The 8,799-nt window shown below is 39.6% G+C and overlaps 1 long non-coding RNA gene across 2 annotated transcripts in view; it reads left to right on the top strand.

Annotated features, from left to right (window-relative positions):
• The first annotated feature begins 1,785 nt into the window (after window positions 1-1,785).
• LOC123800124 (uncharacterized) overlaps window positions 1,786-8,799 on the top strand; it is a 42,714-nt gene continuing 35,700 nt past the window's right edge. For both annotated transcript variants that reach the window (XR_015721855.1, XR_006781823.2), the window contains exon 1: window positions 1,786-1,916. This is a non-coding gene — a long non-coding RNA (uncharacterized LOC123800124). The remainder of the gene's footprint in view (window positions 1,917-8,799) is intronic.

The raw sequence follows: 8,799 nt of genomic DNA, 5'->3' as shown, positions 1-8,799 counted from the left end.
GAAGAAGGAAAAAAAGAGAAGAAAAGAAGGAAGGAAGAGAGGAAGGGAGGAAGAGAGGGGAAGCACAAACCTGGGGGCAGAGGCTCCGTTACAGATGTGTGCTTGGGTCATTACCCTGATCAGAAAGTTGGAGTTGAGGGAAGTGCTCGGGAGCAGTAGAGGCAGGCAATACAACAGGTGAGAAGCAAGTCTGTAAGAGTGGACGAGGAGGCTTTCAAGGGGGCAACCAGCGATGCTGGACCATAGCTAGAAGAGAGCAATGCCCAGAAGTCAAGACAGTAGAAAATTTCAGGAAAGGCAAAACAAAGTGAGTCAGTAGAAGAAACCAAGATTAAGCAATAAACATGGGGTTTAGCAAATAGGGAGATACTGGTGCTCCAATTTCCAGTTTGGGAGAAGAGAACACATTTCTCTGTCTCATGCTGGGGGCTCTATTACAGAACAAAGAAGCTTTCCTGCAGGGACATAGGGTGAGGGTGGGGCTGCAGGCCTCTGTCAGGAGAGTAGTGAGCCCTGGGTTGGAGCAGCGAAGGTGAAGAGCTGCAGCTCTGAGAGGAGAGGGGTTTGAGGTGGTATATGTTGGGTGTGTGTATGTGTGTGTGTTGGGGGAGGAGGGTGTGAAGAGCACTATTCCAGAGAGAGAGATCCAGGGGAAGTGTCCTTAGGGTAACCTTAGGTGGCGGATGGATGGCCAGTGGCTACAAACATTGTTTATCAAGAAGCCGATTCTTACCAGTCACTGTGTTACTATTACCAAAAGGACCACATTTTTTGAAAGTATGAGGATAACATCTTAACTCCTTAGCAGAGCACGCAAAGCTTATCAGGAGTTGGTCCCCACTAGTCTCAGCTCTTGCTGCTGGCCAACCCTGTGTCCCCATATTGGAATGTTGTCCCTACCCCCTCCACATACCCACCGACCACCAATGCTCATTCACTCCTCCATGTTCTTCGTATGTGGTTCCATCTATCATGAATGTTCTACTCCCCTTTTCTCAGCAATCTTTCTAAACCACACAGACCGAATATCACCTCCTCAGTAAAGCCCCTTCAACAGAGTAGGTTCTCCAGCGCTTGGCTTATATCTTTACTCAATCCAACAGTTCAGCTTAAAAATAACATCTCTCCCTTCTCTTGGACTGTGAGTTTCAAGGACACAGAGGGGCTTATTGATTTGGACTTTCTCAGTGCCTGGCTCAGTGCATGCCCACAATGAGTGCTCAGGGTTTGTTTAAACCCTGATCTAACTCAAAGGTTAGTTGTAAAAACTATTGGTCAGGAAAGATGGCGCTCACTAAACTTTATTGACCTGAAGCTGTTATGGGAGTGGTAAAGACCATCACCGCAGACCTTTGGCAAGTGTGTTAAGGGAGAGTGCCTAAATGCTATTAAGGCTTTTATGTTAAGAAGTTACACTGTGTCCTCAGTGATACTGGGCAGCCAGGATGACTCATGACCCTCAATTTAAGCATCTGGAAGAGTCAATTTTATTTTGGGAGAAACTCTGTGTCACCTTTACTGAAAAAAGAAGTGCACATGAGGTCTTGGCAAGATGATATATTTCATAAATCTGTAAAATAAATGAAGTTCTTTGGGGACATTAATTCTTCTCTAACCTCTCTTGATGAGTTCAGAAAGTATTTATTATGCGAAGGAGCCAATTCCAAAGTGAAGCTCAGAGAATGTTCTTTCCTGAGCTCCTGGAACACAGCTCGGGTTAGTGATACTAATCTGTGATCATGACTCAGAAGCAGGAAGTGACACCAGACGAGCCTTAGTTCCAAACAACACTCGAGGGGAGGGAGGAGCCCAGAGGACTGAAATCCTGTGTGGTTTTCACAGCGTCTTTACTGAGATGATTGTCTTCCTTCCTTCTGAGTCTAGTCCAGGCACAGTCAGTGAAATGAAGGATCTGTGTAAGTATTATTCGGGTTTCTGGCACAAGAGCTACGGCTTCATTTGGGGTTGTGTTGAACTCAACCAAACTGCACTAATGACATCATAAAAGTTCTGCTTTTCAACAGTGAACTAGGGAATCATGGCAGGAAGGATGCAAACTCTCATGGAAGATGGGGTTTCAGTTTCAGATTTTCTACTTATATTTGTGTGACTTTGAGCAAGTGCCACTTAAATTCTTCAAGTCTAATGACCTCATCAGTAAAATGGGGATGATGCTACCTACTGACAGTTCCACACTGGCATCCGATGAATGCGTACTACGCGCTGGGCGCTACTTTATATGGGTTGGTTCTCCTTAATCCCTTTGATGTAGATATTATTGTTATCCATTACATAGGTGAGGAAATTGGGATTTACAGAGATGGTGCACCTTGCCTGCGGGGAGGAAGCAGTAGAACTGGAATTTGAATCCAAGTCTCTCTGAGCCTGTTACTGAGTCTCTCTCTCTCTCTCTCTGTCATGGTAATGTAATCTATATTTCCAATGAAAAAGTAATACGTGTTTACTTAGAAATGGAAAATTTAGAAAATAGAGAACAAGCAAGAAGTTAAAGTTATCCATATTAACTCAACTTGGTAACACCCAGTCAACATTTTGCTAAATATCAACATTTCTTTTTTTTTTTTTTTAAAGATTTTATTTATTTATTTGAGAGAGAGAGAGCGCGTGAATGAGAGCATGAGTCAGGGGTTGGGGGGTGGAGGGGCAGAGAGTGAGGGATAAGCAGACTTCTCTGAGCAGATAGCCTGACACGGGCTCAATCCTAGGACACTGGGATCATGATCTGAGCTGAACGCAGACGTTTAACTGACGGAGCCACCCAGGCGCCCCGAAGAATCAACGTTTCTTTAACAAAATCTTACCATGCATTTATTTGAACTGACATAGTTATTCACATTTGGGGCAAGCGTGGAACACCATAAGAGAACAGAGGAGGGGCAGATTGCCACAGCACAGTGCCTGTGGGCATGGTTAAACAAGCTTTGTTTTCTACCGAGGTTCAATATTTAATCTATTTTTTATTCTCTTCTACCTACTGTCTTTTCCACTTCATATCCATTCTTCTCCTTCCTTTAATTAATAATTTTATTAATTTTCTTTTTAAGTCAAAGGAATATAGTTTATAAATAGGTAACAATAAATCAACAAGGCCCACTGGACCAAGGAAAATAGACATTATCAAATGAGACAATTCACATGGATGAAGTGGCAGCCAGTTCACTTAGTTTGTTAAATCTCAGAACCAGGTCTTTTTCTTGAGTATCTGTGAGGTTTGCACAAAGGCAATTGTTTTAGCCCCAGCTTCCAGCCCTAGAATTGTGTGTTGTGGGTCACAGCAAGACCCAACCAGAGAGTGGGGACGACTCATTGCAATGTACTACCACTAGTGGAAAATAACTTTTTAAAAAAATTGAAGTATAATTGACGTACAGTGTCCTATTGGTTTCAGGTGTACATCATGGTGATTTGATATTTTATACATTCTGAAATGATCCCTTAGTTACCATCTGTCACCATACAGTCATTACTACTCATCGACTGTATTTCCTATGCTGTACATTACATCCACGTGACATTTCTTTTATAACCGGAAGTTCATACCTTTTACTCCACCTGTTTTGCCCACCCCCAATCCCTCCCTGCTCGGGTAACCAATAGCTTGTTTCCTTTATCTGTGAGTCTTTTTCTATTCTGTTTCGTTTATTTTATTTTTTAGGTTTCATACCCAAGTGAAATCACATGGCATTTGTCTTTCTCTGTCTTACTTATTTCACTTAGCATAATACCCTTTCGGTCCATCCGCGTGGTCACAAATGGCAAGGTGTCATTCTTTTCTTATGGCTGAGTAACATTCCATTATATACATATACCACATCCTCCGTAGCCATTCATCTGTTGATGGATAGTTAGATTGCCTCTGTATCTCGGTTATGGTAAATATTGCTGCAATGAACACAGGGGTGCCTATATCCCTTCAAACTGGTGTTTGCACTCTCTTTGAATAAATACCCAGAGTGGAATTGTGGGTTACATGGTAGTCTATTTTCAATTTTTTGAGAAACCTCCATATTCTTTACCATCGTGGCTGCACCAATTTACATTCCTACCAACAGTGTATGAGGGTCCCTTTTTTCCACATGCTCACCAACACTTGATAATTCTTTGTCTTTTTTTTTTTTTTAAGATTTTATTTATTTATTTATTTGACAGAGAGAGACAGCCAGCGAGAGAGGGAACACAAGCAGGGGGAGTGGGAGAGGAAGAAGCAGGCTCCCAGCAGAGGAGCCTGATGTGGGGCTCGATCCCAGAACGCCGGGATCATGCCCTGAGCCAAAGGCAGATGCTTAATGACTGCGCCACCCAGGCGCCCCTCTTTGTCTTTTTGATCACTGCTAATCTAACAGGTGTGAGGTGATACCTCATTGTGGTTTTGAATTGCGTTTCCCTGATGATTAGTGAAATTAAGCATCTTTTCATGTGCTTGTTGGTCATCTGTATGTCTTCTTTGGAAAAATGTCTATTGAAGTCTTCTTTCCTTTTTTAAATCAGGTTGTTTGTTTTCTTGGTATCAAGTTGTCGAAGTTCTTTATATATTTGGGGCATTAACCCCTTGTTGAATGTATGATTTGCAAATATTTCTCTCATTTAGTAGTTTGCCTCTTTGTTTTGTTAATGCTTTTTTTTTTTCTCGTGCAAAAGCTTTTAGTTTTATGTAACCCCATTTGTTTACTTAGCTTTTGTTACCCTTGCCTGAGGAGACTGGCCCCCAAAGTATTGCTAAGATTGACCTAAAAGCACTTACTGCCTATGTTTTCTTCTAGGAGCATTTAATCCATTTTGAATTTATTTGTGTGTATGGTGTAAGAAAGTCGTCCAGTTTCATTCTTTTGCATGTAGCTGTCCAGTTTTCCCGCCCCCTCTTTCCTGCACTATATATTCTTCACTTCTTTGTCATAGATTAATTGACCATATATGGATGGGTTTATTTCTGAGCTTTTCATTCTGTTCCATTGATCTATGTGTCTGTTTTTATGTTTTGATTACGTAGCTTTATAGTATAGTTTGAAATCAGGAGTGTGATACCCCCAGCTCTGTTCTTCTTTCTAAGATTGCTTTGTCTGTTATTCAGGATCTTTTTTGGTTCCATACAAATTTTAAGATTCTTTTTTCTGGTTCTGTGGACAATGCCACTGCTATTTTGATGGGGATTGCATTGAATCTGTAGATTGCATTAGGTAGTATGGACATTTTAACAATATAAATTCTTCCAACCCATGAGCATGGAGTATCTTTCCATTTATTTGTATTGTCTTCAGTTGCTTTCATCAATGTCTCAGTTTTCAGAGTGGGTCTTTCACCTCCTTGGTTAAATTCATTTGTAGGTATTTTATTCTTTTTGATAGCAATTTTAAATTATTTTCTTTATTTCTCTTTCTGACATCTCATTATTAGTGTTTGGAAATGCCACCAATTTCTGTATATTAATTTTATAATTAATTATAATTAATTTTCTTACAACTTCACTGAATTTATTTGTTACTTCTAACAGTTTTTTTTGGTGGAGTCTTTAGTATTTTCTTTATATAGTATCATGTTATCTGCAAATAATAGCAGTTTTACTTCACTTCTTCCTTTTCAAGCTGGATCATTTTATTTCTTTTTCTTGCCTAATTGCTGTGGCTAGAACTTCCAAAATTATGTTGAACAAAAGTGGTGAGAGTGGGTTTCTTTGTCTTGTTCCTGGTCTTAGAGGAAAAGCTTTTGGCTTTTTACTGTTGAGTATGATGTCAGCTGTGGGTTTGTCGTATATGGCCTGTCTAATATAGAGGTATATTCCTTCTAGACCCACTTTGCTAAGAATTTTTAACTATAAGTGGGTATTAAATTTTGTCAAATGATTTTTCTGTATCTGTTGAGATAATTATATGATTTTTATCCTTTGTTTTGTTAACGTGGTGCATCACATTGACTGATCTGCAGATGTTGAACCATCCTTGCATCTCTGGAATAAATACCACTTGATCATGTTATATGATCCTTTTAATATATTGTTGAATTTAATTTGCTAATTTTTGTTAAGGATTTTTGCATTTATGTTTATCAGGGATATTGGCATGCAATTTTCTTTTTTTTAATGTTTTTTTTTTTTCTCTTCTTCTTTCTGGTTTTAGTATCAGGTCATAGCATGTGCTCCTGATGATGGACTGGGAGCAAGATCATATTATGTGAGATGATGAAGCACATCTCAGTTGGCTTCTGGCCAGTGTAGGTCTTACACATTTCTCTGGAATCTGAATGTTCTAACTAAGCTCTTAATAGTGATTAAATAAACACCATGATTACCGATTACCACTTCCTATCAGCATTACTCAGGATTGGGAAGAGGCTTTTGTTTTGTTTTGTTTTTGCAACACTCTGTCTAAATAAATGCTTGCTCATTTTGCTGAGAAATCATCTATAAACTAGCTGGTTGCACTGTCATCAGGTAATTTGAGCAAGACACACTTCTTGTACTTCCATTTGAACACTGCTTAGAAAGGAAACTAGACTGGATTTTGCTATTGCTGAGTGAAGAGTTCTAAGTTTCTGAGACATAAAAGGGAGTGGAGCTGTTGTGAACGCTTGAGTGAAGCTAAGGCATTTATAAATGAAGAATATTGATACAGAGAATGAAGATATTCCTGAGAATAAGAGTGAAAAGATAAATAGTTCCCTTCTGGGTAGAGTTGCCAGATTTAGCAAATAAAGATGTGGGACTCATGCAGTTTGTGGTATGCACTTAGACTAAAACAATCATTCATTGTCTATCTGAAATTGAAATATAATGGGTGTCCTTTATTTTATCTGGTAACTCTCCTTCTGGGTGATAAATCAGATAAAAAATCTAGTAGAGATATACAGTACTTTGCAATTCTCTAGGGTATTCAAATATATTTAAGCAAAACCCCTCCCTGGCTTCCTTTGCTGTTCTTCATAAATCATCATTTCTCCTCAAAGGTGTACTTTATGCTTCTTTCTGGATCTCTGACTCTTATGGGGGATGGTGTTTAGGAAGCTACATTCTGGAGATCTTTCCTAAGAAAAAAAGAAACCAGGACTTAAGTTTTTTTTTTTTTTTTAAGATTTTATTTATTTATTTGACACAGAGAGAGAGAGAGAGAGAGAGACAGCCAGCGAGAGAGGGAACACCAGCAGGGGGAGTGGGAGAGGAAGAAGCAGGCTCCCAGCAGGAAGCCTGATGTGGGACTCGATCCCAGGACCCTGGGATCACGCCCTGAGCCAAAGGCAGACACTTAACGACTGAGCCACCCAGACACGCCAAGACTTAAGTTTTCTTTTTTTTTTATTTTATTTTATTTATTTATTTATTTATTTTTTAAAGATTTTATTTATTTATTCGACAGAGATAGAGACAGCCAGCGAGAGAGGGAACACAAGCAGGGGGAGTGGGAGAGGAAGAAGCAGGCTCATAGCGGAGGAGCCTGATGTGGGGCTCGATCCCAGAACGCTGGGATCACGCCCTGAGCCGAAGGCAGACGCTTAACCGCTGTGCCACCCAGGCGCCCCAAGACTTAAGTTTTCTAACTGGAGTGATTCTGGAGAGATTAAGAGGAGAAGGAGGTGGAGGAGGGGTTGGGAGATTGAGAGGTAGTTCAGGGCTGGCTAAATGCAGTTCCGGATTGCAGTCCTGGCTCATGTCAAATATTTGGACTTGGAACTTCATAGACAGAAGTCATAGGGTTCCCGGGAGAGAGGTTTCCCACAATGTTGGAGTCTAATGGAGGGTATGCACCCAACCTGAGCCAGGAAACAGGGGTCGCCCAAGAAAGCTAGTAATTACATTTCTCTCCCCCTCTCTGTGCTTGTCATGGACCTTGTTGCTGCCTGCAAGGGAGTGTCCAGGAGATGTACTGATCAGGGCCTGGCCCCTTGCAATGTGACAGCAGGAGTCCCACACTTCCCAGTCGCTCAGGATGAACAAGACTAGGTAAATCTTGGTCAGCAGCTATCTTTCTTCCCACGGAACAAATAGGCCCATAATAGGGCTGGCTTTTCTTTGCAAAGGGAAATTAAGGCCTGGAACTAGACTTAAAGACTTTGTAGTGAATGGAAAGCCATTTGCTTTTTTTGCAATTAATTTTGCTATTTTTACTCATCTTAATAGGTTAAGTCACTCAAAGAAATGAACAAATTAATATTTACTTTCCACCAGAATCTCTTTAAGGTCCCAATGTTAACAGTGCCTTGCATATCATTTCCTGTTTTTCTCCACACTCATGCAAACATAAAAGTATATGCTTTTATGTGTACATATATACATTATGTGTGTATGTGCATATGTATGTATACATACAGAACCCTATGTTTAAAGTTTTGAAGGGAATAGTGTATGTTTTTTAAAAAAATGGGATTATTAAGTACATGAATTACATTACTCTATAACTTGCTTTCTCACATTATAAATAGTTCTCTAGTCAATAAAGATTATACCCATTTTTAATATCTTTAAATTTTTCTGTTATGTGGGTATATAAAAATTTGTTTAATTAGTCTTCTATTGATGAGATTTTAGGGGTTTTTTTGGCCATTAAAAACTGGGCTGCATCACTGGGTGTTATACACAACTAATGAATCATCGAGCCTTACATTGAAAACCGGGGATGTACTGTATGGTGACTAACATAATATAATAAAAAATCATTATTAAAAAAAAAAAACTGGGCTGCATCAACATTAAAAAATATCCTTATATGTATGTTTATTTCTATAGGAAAGAATTCAAACCAGAACATTGATCACCAAAGGCCATGTATATTTTAAATTTCTTTAGATATTGCA

Source organism: Ursus americanus, chromosome 2 (assembly GCF_024610735.1).
Source record: "Ursus americanus isolate L20-20 chromosome 2, mUrsAme1.1.p, whole genome shotgun sequence".
Classification (NCBI taxonomy): domain Eukaryota; kingdom Metazoa; phylum Chordata; class Mammalia; order Carnivora; family Ursidae; genus Ursus; species Ursus americanus.
Note: the sequence above shows the minus strand (reverse complement) of the source record. Positions and strands in the feature narration are given on the sequence as shown.